Below are 11,312 nucleotides of genomic sequence, written 5' to 3' on the forward strand. Positions count from 1 at the left end.
TTGCACACTTTCACATTATGAAAAAGCATGAACAGCAGGGGAGGTAGCTCCAAAACGCTAGCTTTCTGCCGCTCCACATCTCCGAAGACTTGGGAGAATTAGAGCTTGCTTCCATGCTCAATTGCCAAGCTCCTTAAAATAACAATGGCTTCCACAGGATTTGGAAGCCTGGAAGATACGTAGGGGAATAAGCATGAAGTTGTTGCTAATCCTCCAATTTCCCCCCACAAGGCTGCTATGAAATGGTAGTCTGATCAGTAATCAGTCCACAGGGGAGGCAGACAGGAGATCCAGCCAACTCTGCAGGGCACACATAGAAATCAGCCTCTGTATGACATTACCATCACAATGCTGAGTGAGTGATTGTACTCGGTTAACCTAATCATAGCGGCGTGTAAATATCCAAAATCAAGAAGCCAGCCGAAGGTTTTGAAATCACACACACAGTCTGCTCGGGGCTAAAGGCATAATGAAGAAGTCCTGTTTCCTCGGAGATAAACAGAGACATCATTAGCTCGGATCAAAGTCTATCATCACGCAAATGACAGCTGACAACTTTGATTTAACGACGTGCCCAGGAAATAATCACACCTGGTCAAACCTGGGTGAACCCAGTTGCCATGGTTACAAGACAAAGCCACTCCTTCACACTGCACCATAGTCAGCAGTCCTGCTAGTTTCTGACAGGAGAACATTTACTAAAGTTGAAGCTGAAAGTTGAATTCTCCTCACTTTTTGTGTCCGGAAATTTTTAACTATAATAATACTGCAGCTATTGTGCACATTTACCTTGTTTTCGAAGGAGGTTAAAACCTTTTTCTTCGGGGCATAATTGTAGAAAAAGTGTCTGAGCTTTAGGGCTCTAGGGGTCTAATGTTGATACATGCCAGTTTTCCCCTTTTTAAGAACCGCACATATGAAATATGATCAAACTTGGTCTATCCTGAGGGAAATGTCTGTGCAGCAGTTGCAATACAAAGTTGGAAGAGTGCAAATATCATTGGAGATGTATCATTAGTGACGTATTACGTCACATTCAACATTAGGGAAGACTCATCATGCTGTTCACTTTGTATTCCACTCCCAAAGTGAAACTAAGGATACTCTATACCTAAATATAGCACACTACACGTTGCGCCAAGGGTATGAAACGGTACACACTTCCTGTCTCCTAAATGGGCGTGGCCTCGTTTGAAAGTGTAGTGAACGTTGTGTGGATGGAAGTTATATTTGTATAATTTATTAACATTTTCTTTAGCTAACTTTAAATTTAAAACATGAGAGCGCATTTTACAGCTGAAAACAGGTTGTTGTTTTTTTGCGTAAGAGCTCTTATCCCCTAAGGGAGAATCAACCCACCAACCACAAAAAGCGCAAAAGTAAATTTAACTGAAAAAAAAAAAAAAAAAAAGGCATTTCTAACAAACACCCTTGTATGCCTCAGCTAATACTTTTCATCCTTTAATAAAAAAACCCTCATCAAATATCAAGAATTGTCATTCTCCTCTTTGACCATCAAACTCCATCAAACAAACCATAATGACAGGAAATGGAAACAGTTTCTCCCCTGACCTCCTCTCTCTATCCTCCCCACATGAAACTCTCCTGACATTACGGCGTAACGTCCACTGACCCTGCATATTTGTCCCGTCATAAATCACTACGACATCTTGAGTTTTCTTTGGGGATTTAGGGGCCATCCACACGGAAACACTTTTTGGTGCAAACGCACGTTTTGCATCGATTTGGCCGATCGACCAAACGAATCCTGTAAACGCACAGCCCGAAGACACACTTTTTTGAAACCTGGTCCCAGGGTGAAAAAATTCGACTTGCATACTTGTGTATCGATGATGTCATCGCCACACCCCTCGACTTCTAGCCTCCGATCTCTTACCCCGCGACGACGTCTCATGACAACAACACCACCTACATAAACAGGCATCCGTCCTAATCGTGGATGTGTTAAAGGTGCTCTAAGCGATATTGGGTGACGTTATAGGAGAGGTTTGCTGTATGTGACAAAAAATGTTGTAGCCTAAAAAAAACGCGTGACATCACTTAGAGTAAGTACCTTTAAGGGAATGGGTCCTAATCAAGGGGGTAAGCTTCGCTTCAGAACTCGAGCCATCTATGGCGCCATTTTGTTGCTACCTGGCCATCACCTCCTGTTAGCATTCCGCTGACCGCCATTTTTTTACGTCACTTGACTGCAAATAACTTTACATCTGAAGCGTTTAAAGACTCTATTTGTCCATTGTTTATTTCTAAAGAAACCCGACAATGTATAAAAGGCTCCATTACCTTGTACCTCACGTTATGGCTCCGTAGCAGACGCTTTTGTAAAAATAGGCTAACGATTGTGTCACATAGTAGAGGAATTACCGTATAGTACAGGATAAGCTTGCAGGCAGTTTGGCTTATATGAGCTGTTTAGGATTAATTACTAATGTTAACTAGCATTTTCGTTAGCAATAATTAGCCTGTGCCTATGTTATCTCCTTACATATACCTACACTCTCTGTCTCTGTAAGATTGGGAATGATTGAGATTTCTCTTGGCGCAGCTACCAGAAGACTTCCAACTTTCAGACACGTTGCTCACGTCACATTCTCTCAGTTGGAGGCTGCGCAGTAAAGCTGGCCATCACCGGAAAAGTGCTTCTAATAGCCTTCACTGGTCTCCGTCCAGAGCAACGGGGTCTGTTGATCCATTATATACTGTCTATGGTCCTAATGCCCACAACCCCTGTCACTGCCGATGTGAGTGAGTCGAGCGCAGATTTGTCACTTTGCGACGAGTGCAGATGTGAGTTGCGCATGCGTAACTTTGCGACAAGTAGCCTCCAAGATGCTAACGGCTTTTTGAGCTAACACACAGTCTATGAGCTGGCGTTAGCAATCAAACAATCATAGCTAAAACGTTTTTGAAATGACTGCTGCTGCTGGCTACAAGTTAGCAATCAAACCCAACAAAGGCTGTCACTTGAATGGCGTTTTGAGCTAACGTTAGCAATCAAACAATCATAGATAGCTAAAACATTTTTGAAATGATTTCCATCTTCTGTTATTGTATGTAAACAGAAAAGTTTATTATTTTATGGATTTCACAAATTTCAGTAAGACACGTTATGCAGTAAACCGTTTAAATCTAAGCATGCGCAACTCACATCTGTACGGATCGGGCAGTGACAAAGCCACAGCACTGTAGCATCGAAGGTAGCATATAGCTTGTGTTTGGTTTCTTCTTCTACTGTCTGTTTATATAAAGCGTGCAAGCCTGCTCCGCCTCTTGTTCTCCGCCTCTTGTTCTCTGTTTTTGGTGAATTTCTGTAGCAGAAACAGCGCCGCCTATAGGCCTGGCATATGAAGTAGCGTGTTGAGTCATTTACAAATGGATCCGTCTTGGAACGATGCCAGGGAAGACGGGCGGGGGGAGATCGTTACACGATCGTACGTGTGGACGTGGCCTTAGATATCATAACACCTCCCTTGACCACCATCGTCTTTACAACCATACTCATAAATCCCACCGACCAGCCAGCCCGCTGCCTTCTATCTAACTCCACCATTACTTACACGGTTGCTTCCAGGACAAGCAAAAGCAAACGCAATATCTGTCCCAGTTTAACTTCAGAGAAACAGTCCGGGTCATTAGCCGGGGAGGAAAATAACGAGGGCGCACACCCCTCTGCCATAGTGAGCCTTCGCTAGTGTACACATTCAATCTGGCAAACTGTTTAAATGACATTTTTTCAAACGCCGCCACCCTAGCCATGTCACAAGCCAATTCTTGGATTGACGGCACCCCTTTATTCCTCCATCCTCTTAAAAGAGTCTATTGTCAGCCTATATGCCACTTTTCTGACCAATTTAATCTCTCACTACAGGAATTGCCTTAGTTATATATATTTTTGCATTCATTGTGCTACATGTATTATATTTTACTGTTTTCAGCATCCGCACTTTGACTAAGATTTGTGCTTACATGCAGAGATGTATAGTAACGAAGTAGAACGACTTCACTACTCTACTTAAGTAGTAAAAGGCTGTATCTGTACTCTACTGGAGTATTATTTTTTTCTCCTACTTCCACTTTTACTTGAGTACATATTTTCGATGAGTTTTATACTTTTACTCTGATAAATTTTTTATGTGCTCCATCGTTACTCATTACTGTTGTGAATTCTGCACGCTACGGAGACTGTGGAGGTTACAGTGTGTTTAGTTATGGCTACGTTAGTTATGTACGCTAATTATGGAATTTACGGTCGCCTGTTCAGAAATCAGAGACGATGTAAGTTTGTACTCTTTCTATTTAGCTATTGTTGCAGCAGAGTAATCTATTCCTGAGTTGTTTCAGTCTGCAATGAGTACTGAATGTTAACCGTTTGACCCTGTGATGTAAAGCTGATCTAGTTTATCTGGATGTTTGACCCTGTGAGTGAAGCTGATCTAGTTTATCTGGATGTTTGACCCTGTGAGTGAAGCTGATCTAGTTTATCTGGATGTTTGACCCTGTGATGTGAAGCTGATCTAGTTTATCTGGATGTTTGACCCTGTGATGTGAAGCTGATCTAGTTTATCTGGATGTTTGACCCTGTGATGTAAAGCTGATCTAGTTTATCTGGATGTTTGACCCTGTGAGTGAAGCTGATCTAGTTTATCTGGATGTTTGACCCTGTGAGTGAAGCTGCTCTAGTTTATCTGGATGTTTGACCCTGTGATGTGAAGCTGATCTAGTTTATCTGGATGTTTGACCCTGTGATGTGAAGCTGATCTAGTTTATCTGGATGTTTGACCCTGTGATGTGAAGCTGATCTAGTTTATCTGGATTTTGCTAGCTTGCTAAATTTCCTGTACATCCCACATGTTACTAGCTAGTGTGTGATACATTTTTGGGGCTTTAATCGTTACTGTGCTGTGCACAGTGTGATAATTGTACATTTTATTTCAGTATTTGTTAATATTTGTTATTTTTAATATAATATATTTAATATTTGTTAATTCCTTTGGCTACAGCCTTGGCTAAACATTTGACATAATATAAACAATATGATGTTCAAACTTTTGACTGCTTTCTTTAATAACTAAATAACACAATACTTGTACTTTTACTTTCAGTACTTATTTAGTACTAATTTAAAACAAACTACTTGCAATACTTAAGTACAAAAAATGTTGAATACTTTAATACTTCCACTAAAGTGTGGTGCTTAAAGAGCACTTCTACTTCTACTCATGTCACTTTTTTGATAGAGCACTTGTACTTTTACTCAAGTATGGGTCTCTAGTACTTTATACACGTCTGCTTACATGAATTCATATATTCAGCACAGATCTTTCATTTTCAATGTTTGATATTGTGTGTATCCAAAATGAATTAAAAAAAGGGGATTTACTTCAGTAAATTTACGGTATGGCCTAAAGTCTGGAGAGCGCTGATTTAAATAAAAAGCTAGTGTGTGTCTTTACAGTCGCGGACATACAGCCTAGACCCATATAGTATCCTAATTATGACGACATTAACAGCCCCAGACCTCACTTTCAGAAGCACGGTTGCTAAGTGCTGCTTATGACTGAAGACTGTGAAAGAATGGAACTATTTTAGATAACCACCAATTAAAAACTGCTTTTAAAAAATAGGATGAGGCTGCTGCTGTGGCTGCTGCTGAGAAACAGCATGTTTCATTTGAATTTCATCAGAGAACTTATTCCAGTCAAACACCCGGCGGCAAAATCTTCAGTCAGATATGGGTTGAGGGTGGGGGGAACCGGGTTTGGGAGGTTAGGTACAACCCTGAAACACACACACACACACACACACACACACACACGCACATACACACACTATAAAATCCTATTAGTTTCCTAATGTGCACACACCTGACGCACCCTGTGTTTTAGTGATGGGGGGTAAGAAATCGATACAGCATAATATCGCAATATTTTCTGTGGCAATACTTTACTATTAATACACGTATGCCAAGTATCAGTCTTTTATTATATAAATTGCACTTGACAATTTTTGGTAGTAGAGTAATACAATCAATTGCTTTTTTCATTCCACAAGATGGCGCAGTTGAGTTGTTTTTTTCTGTTGAGGTCAGCAGGGGTGATTGTCAGCGTGCACGAGAAAGTTGGGAAAATAATTTTTTGCGGTAATAAATTGCAACATATCACAGAATATCGCAATATATTTAAAATCGCAATTATATTCAATGGTGATATTATCGTACCTGCGCCACAGACAGATTCCGGTGCACAGAACTGCCACCCTCAAGTGTGTGTGTGTGTGCGTTTTGACCAACCACACAATGTTAACCTGGCCGGTTAACAGTGACTCAGGTCAGTGACAATTGCTCTACAGACAACTGAGGGAGTGAAACTCAGATCATCCTCCAGCCTGGTACTGGACATTGAAGAAAGCTTGGACACTGGAGGGTGTCCGGTTCAAGTCCCTGCTCTGATCATGTGCCGGATAGGATGGGCCAGTTTGAAAAAGTCACGGTTTCAAAACCACTAACATTTTCCGTCATACCGTTCCTGCGGAGTCGTCAAGGACAGAAAGTGCAGTTTACAAATCCCTCTCCCTGCCAGTGTGCAGTATGTTTAAAAATAAAATAAATTGTGTTCTACGGAAAGAAAGTCGTTTTTTATCCAGACATCAAGTCCAAATAATACATTTTAAAGCTGTAATTGCCATACCGCAATACCGTGTGTTTTTTTGCTGAAGATTATCATACCGTCAGAATCTCATACCTGCACATGCCTAATTAGGGAGTGTGGACTGGTAGCTGGGGAGGTGCCAGCTCACCTCCTGGGCACTGCTGAGGTGCCCTTGAGCAAGACATTGAACACCCCCCTCCCCCAACTGCCTGGAGCGTCAACTATGTGGCAGCCCCATCACTGTGGCATCTCACCAATGCATGTATGTGATTCCCTGTGTATGTGTAATAAATAAAAAAGTGAAAACATTGAATTTCCCCAAGAGGGGATTACTTTTACTTTACTTGATTTTTTTTCCATCATTAACAGTAACACACTGGTAACATGTACATCTGTGGTACTGCAATTTAAACTGTGCCTTAGAACAGCCTTAGTGTCTGGTGTTTTTCTTTTGGCTTAGTCATAAGTGAAAAAGTTTAGTCATTTCAGTGTGCGATGCATAGGAAGTAACAAGTTACAATTGCAAGACTGTGTTTAACCTGTGTACAGCTTTGCATGGCGCTAAGGATACACAACGGCATAAAACTTTAGAACGTGTGCGCACAGCTGCTCACTGTTGCCGGTTGACATGTAAACCAACACGAAGCCGGAGGAGTTCAGTGACCATCCAGTGTGTGTATGTGTGTATGTGTGTGTGTGTGTGTGTGTGTTAATGTGTATGTGTGTGTGTGTGTGTGTGTGTGTGTGTGGAGTCGGTTTAACACTGAATATTAGCTTTCTCTTATCTTTTGGAGGCATTTGATATTTATTTATTTTTTTTGGGAGGGGGGGGGGGATTAATGCATTTGCAAACACTGTTTTATGCCTTTGAGAAATGCTGCAGCTAGAAGCACCAGCTCACATAAGCCAACACCCACACGCTCATAATTAAAGGTGAATTGCACAGCCTGTGGTAATTTGCATCCTGTGACGTGAGTATGTCCCTGCTGGAATTTCAGCAGACAGGAGACATAGGAGATGTGATGCTGATGGGAACACATCAAGGCTGCCTTGAACAGCCAAGAACAGGAAAGTGACAATAACCACTATAGCTGCATGTGTCTGCCCTTAAAATTGAGCGCATAGGCTACTTATTAACGTCAAGTACACAGTATGACACCTTTTTAGTTTTTCATCCACCAGTCTTCAGTCCTAAAAGTAGAACTTGCGTCTGTGTGAGCATTCTGTTATTTGAATCTCATTGAAACACACTAACTTAATACATTTCTAGCCCAAACTTTTAACGCATTAAAAGTGTAAATGTGAAGTTGATGTAATATGACATAACCCAAGAGGGTTTTTTAGTGAAGAGATTGCTCCTACCGGAGCTTATAAAGCAAATTTATGGGATGTAGCATTTTAATTAGTCAGATCAATACTCTATTACAGAGGATTTAAATGGGATCTGCAGGGAAAAGACAGGGCAACTCATGTCACATGAATGAATGATCATGTTTCAAAATGTCCGAGACTCGGCTTGCTGCGAGGCGATTCTGGATTTATTCTATCATAATAATTGATAAATTAATCGCCCGTGAATTTCAAAAAAGCATAAAACATCGTTTTGTCAGACGCTGCAAGGGAGATTTCAAGCGTTAAAAAGCGCAAAAAGCATGCGTCTGAGCCGCCGTTTCGTTCAGTGAGCGGAGTGCTTCACACAGACAAAAGTAGAGGAAATGTGTCGAGAAAATCTGGTTACCTCGCACGGGGTTTCGGCCAGGATCTCAGCGCGCCTCTTGGGTTTGGGCTGATCTCAGGAGCGGAGGATGGTGATGGTGATGGTGATGATGCTGAACCACGGAGCGCACTTTGGCGCACTGCCGGTCCACATAGAAGAGAAGCAAGAAAAGCGTCCGTCTCTCCTCTCGGCCACTCTCATCACGGATTCACATAAAGGCAGACGCCAGGAGGGGAACGGGAGTCCTTGTTTATTCAAAGCGGATAACTCGGTTCCCGTCTCCCAGCTCACGCAGACAAGCCTGTGCCTAGAAACGCGCCGGGCACAGTTGTGCCCAACAAGCCGCTGCTTTGCGTAGCAGAGACGGGTGGGGGTGGGGGGCTGGGGGTAGCGGGGAGGAGCCGTCTGCTCTGCCTTCGGATGATCAGGGAAAGGTGCTCTCCTCGCTGATACTCTGCAATCACCAGCCGTACAGAGCTGCAGTTCACACTTTAACACAATGATCCCTATCTAATCATCTACTCTCAGCGGGGAGAGACTACGTACGCTGTCACTCTCACATTGTGTTAGTGTAGCCTAGTATTGTTCTGCCTATGCAGATACACTGTATACCGTATGTGGCCAGGTGAGAACTAGGGCTATACAACGCCGTATATCGTTTTTTTTTACAACATATCATAAAAGGTCACGCATAACGCAAACATACCGAGATATGTCCGTCATATGTTGAAGGAAAATTACTAGATATTTTGTATAGCGAAAGAAAACCAAAAACTGGATTTTAAAATGTAACTGCCATTCTGTTTTTAGTGCTGCCTTTTATATTCAATTCAATGTTTAATATGTTCAATAAAAGAATGTTGGAAATGATTTCCTTTGGTTTTAATTCAACAAGCAATATATGTTGTATTCAGCGGAATACTGAGAGTAACAGAACTGAGTACACTATAATATCTGTAACAACGTTACCACATATCGCATATTTTCCTCATATCGTCCTAGTGAGAACTATTTATTATTACAGCTTTATTTGGGCTGTGGTGTATCCAGTTGATTTTGAATGCATGTCTATAATAAATAACAAGTCTATATGAAATGCACAATGATATTAAACTCCATATATCTTATCCTATAATGTGTGCTATGACTGTATATTGATACCATGGAGACAACCAGACATTAAAAACACAGACACAGTGTCAGCAGAAAGAACATGCCAAGGCCATCATAGCATCACCACTAAGCAGCACTCCACTATAAGTGCTTGTGGAAATAATATAGAGGCATGAGAAAAAAATAAAGGGGAATTGAAGTGATTTTACACATGCATTTATTTTACCCATCTCGAGCCTGGGCTTGAGAAATTTACATTACAATGTAACACAAAATGTTACCAACCCTGCCTTTAAGGGGACTGGTGTTTTAACCCAAACTACGATCTTTTTTCTTATCTTAAATGTGCTCTAAGCATTTTCATCTCAGCTTTTTTTTTGTCACATACAGCAAACATCTCCTCACTATCCACAAGCTGCCTGTCCTCTGAACACACTGTAAAAGACCGCGGTCTCTGTAGACAGCCCAGGCTCCACTAACGCCAACAAAAACAAACTGGCCAACCTGCACCACCAAACATAACAAACAGTCTTCCAGCGTTCCAACCAATAACCGATAAGAAGGATTTGGGGGTGGGGGTTGGGGGGGGTTAGTGCGCGGAAGCACGGAATCGAGGGAGAGGGGACGGGATGAGGAGGAGCTAGCCTCATTTTGTTTGAAAATACTTTGAACGTCAACAAGACGTGCCGTCACCCAACATCGCATAGAGCACCTTTAACTATTCGTTTTGATGCCTTAACTTAACTGTTGTTGCTGCATGACCATCACTTTTTGTCGGCTAAACTCAACTGCAACGGCTGTACCTGGCTCACCGTCACCTTTTCTTGACTAGACTTAACTATACAGACCGCTAAACTTAACTGTCATGTGACCAGTCATCATGTGACCAGTCATCACGTGACGGGCCGGCTGTCGCCGTCATTTCGTAGGATATCATAAAAATTTCTGTGCATACGTTTTTGTACGATATTATACAAACCCGTTCATGAGAATGTGTTGTCAAAGAATAAGGGTGATGGTTGATAATATCTTTGTATTGATTTGCACTGACACTTCTCTCTCAGGGGACAAGTGCCAGAAAAATCCCCCACACCTTGAAGCATCTGCCATTATTACCGCTGTATTCCGACACTCACTTATTCAAGCTTTTCCTTTACTGTGCCTCCAGTCTTTACTCAGTGTGCAGATATGCATTTGCATAGGACTGTGTATGCTGTTGTAGAAGTAGGTACAGTACATTATAAGGCTGTGGGTAGGTGTTATTCTCTGCCCGTTACAGATATCTCCAAGTTATGCTGGTCTCAGAAAATATTGATTTCTTTCTGCTCCCAATGAATAGGAAACTTTTCTGTCTTGGTTCAAAGCAGTCTGTCTCTAAGTTTAACCCGTACTAATTAACATACTACCAAACTTTAGTGATTCTTTCTCCCTCTGTTAACATCTCCTTGCGTCTGTAAGTCTAAAAACAGACTCATCACCTCACAGGTGGGACATAATGTCTGTAAAAGACAAAGCTGTTTTACAAAGAAAGGGTCAGATATGCCTGGGAGCGACATGCGAATCCAAAATCCCCATCCATAATGGAAGTGTGTGTGTGTCTAACATCCCCATTGACTACGCTGACTACTTCCTACAGGAGAGTCTCAGAATCCTTACTGTTGTAGCCTGATTCCTAAAAGGAGAGCCAAGGGGAGGGCAAGTGAAGGGCGCATTTATATTTCAACAGCCCAGTCCACCTTTAGAGAGAGGGAGAAAGACAGAGATCGTATTTGATTGCTTAAAAATGCATGGTGTTTGTACGACAAAAGACGGCA

General features: G+C 41.8%; 1 protein-coding gene across 1 annotated transcript in view; it reads right to left on the reverse strand.

Annotated features, from left to right (window-relative positions):
• Nucleotides 1-8,731, reverse strand: part of hs3st1l1 (heparan sulfate (glucosamine) 3-O-sulfotransferase 1-like1) — a 35,347-nt gene extending 26,616 nt beyond the window's left edge. The window contains exon 1 of the mRNA XM_039782995.1: nt 8,407-8,731. The gene's annotated coding sequence lies outside the window, so the exon portion shown is untranslated. The remainder of the gene's footprint in view (nt 1-8,406) is intronic.
• Between the last annotated feature and the right edge of the window lie 2,581 nt (nt 8,732-11,312).

This window comes from Perca fluviatilis, chromosome 19, assembly GCF_010015445.1.
Source record: "Perca fluviatilis chromosome 19, GENO_Pfluv_1.0, whole genome shotgun sequence".
Taxonomy (NCBI): Eukaryota; Metazoa; Chordata; class Actinopteri; order Perciformes; family Percidae; genus Perca; species Perca fluviatilis.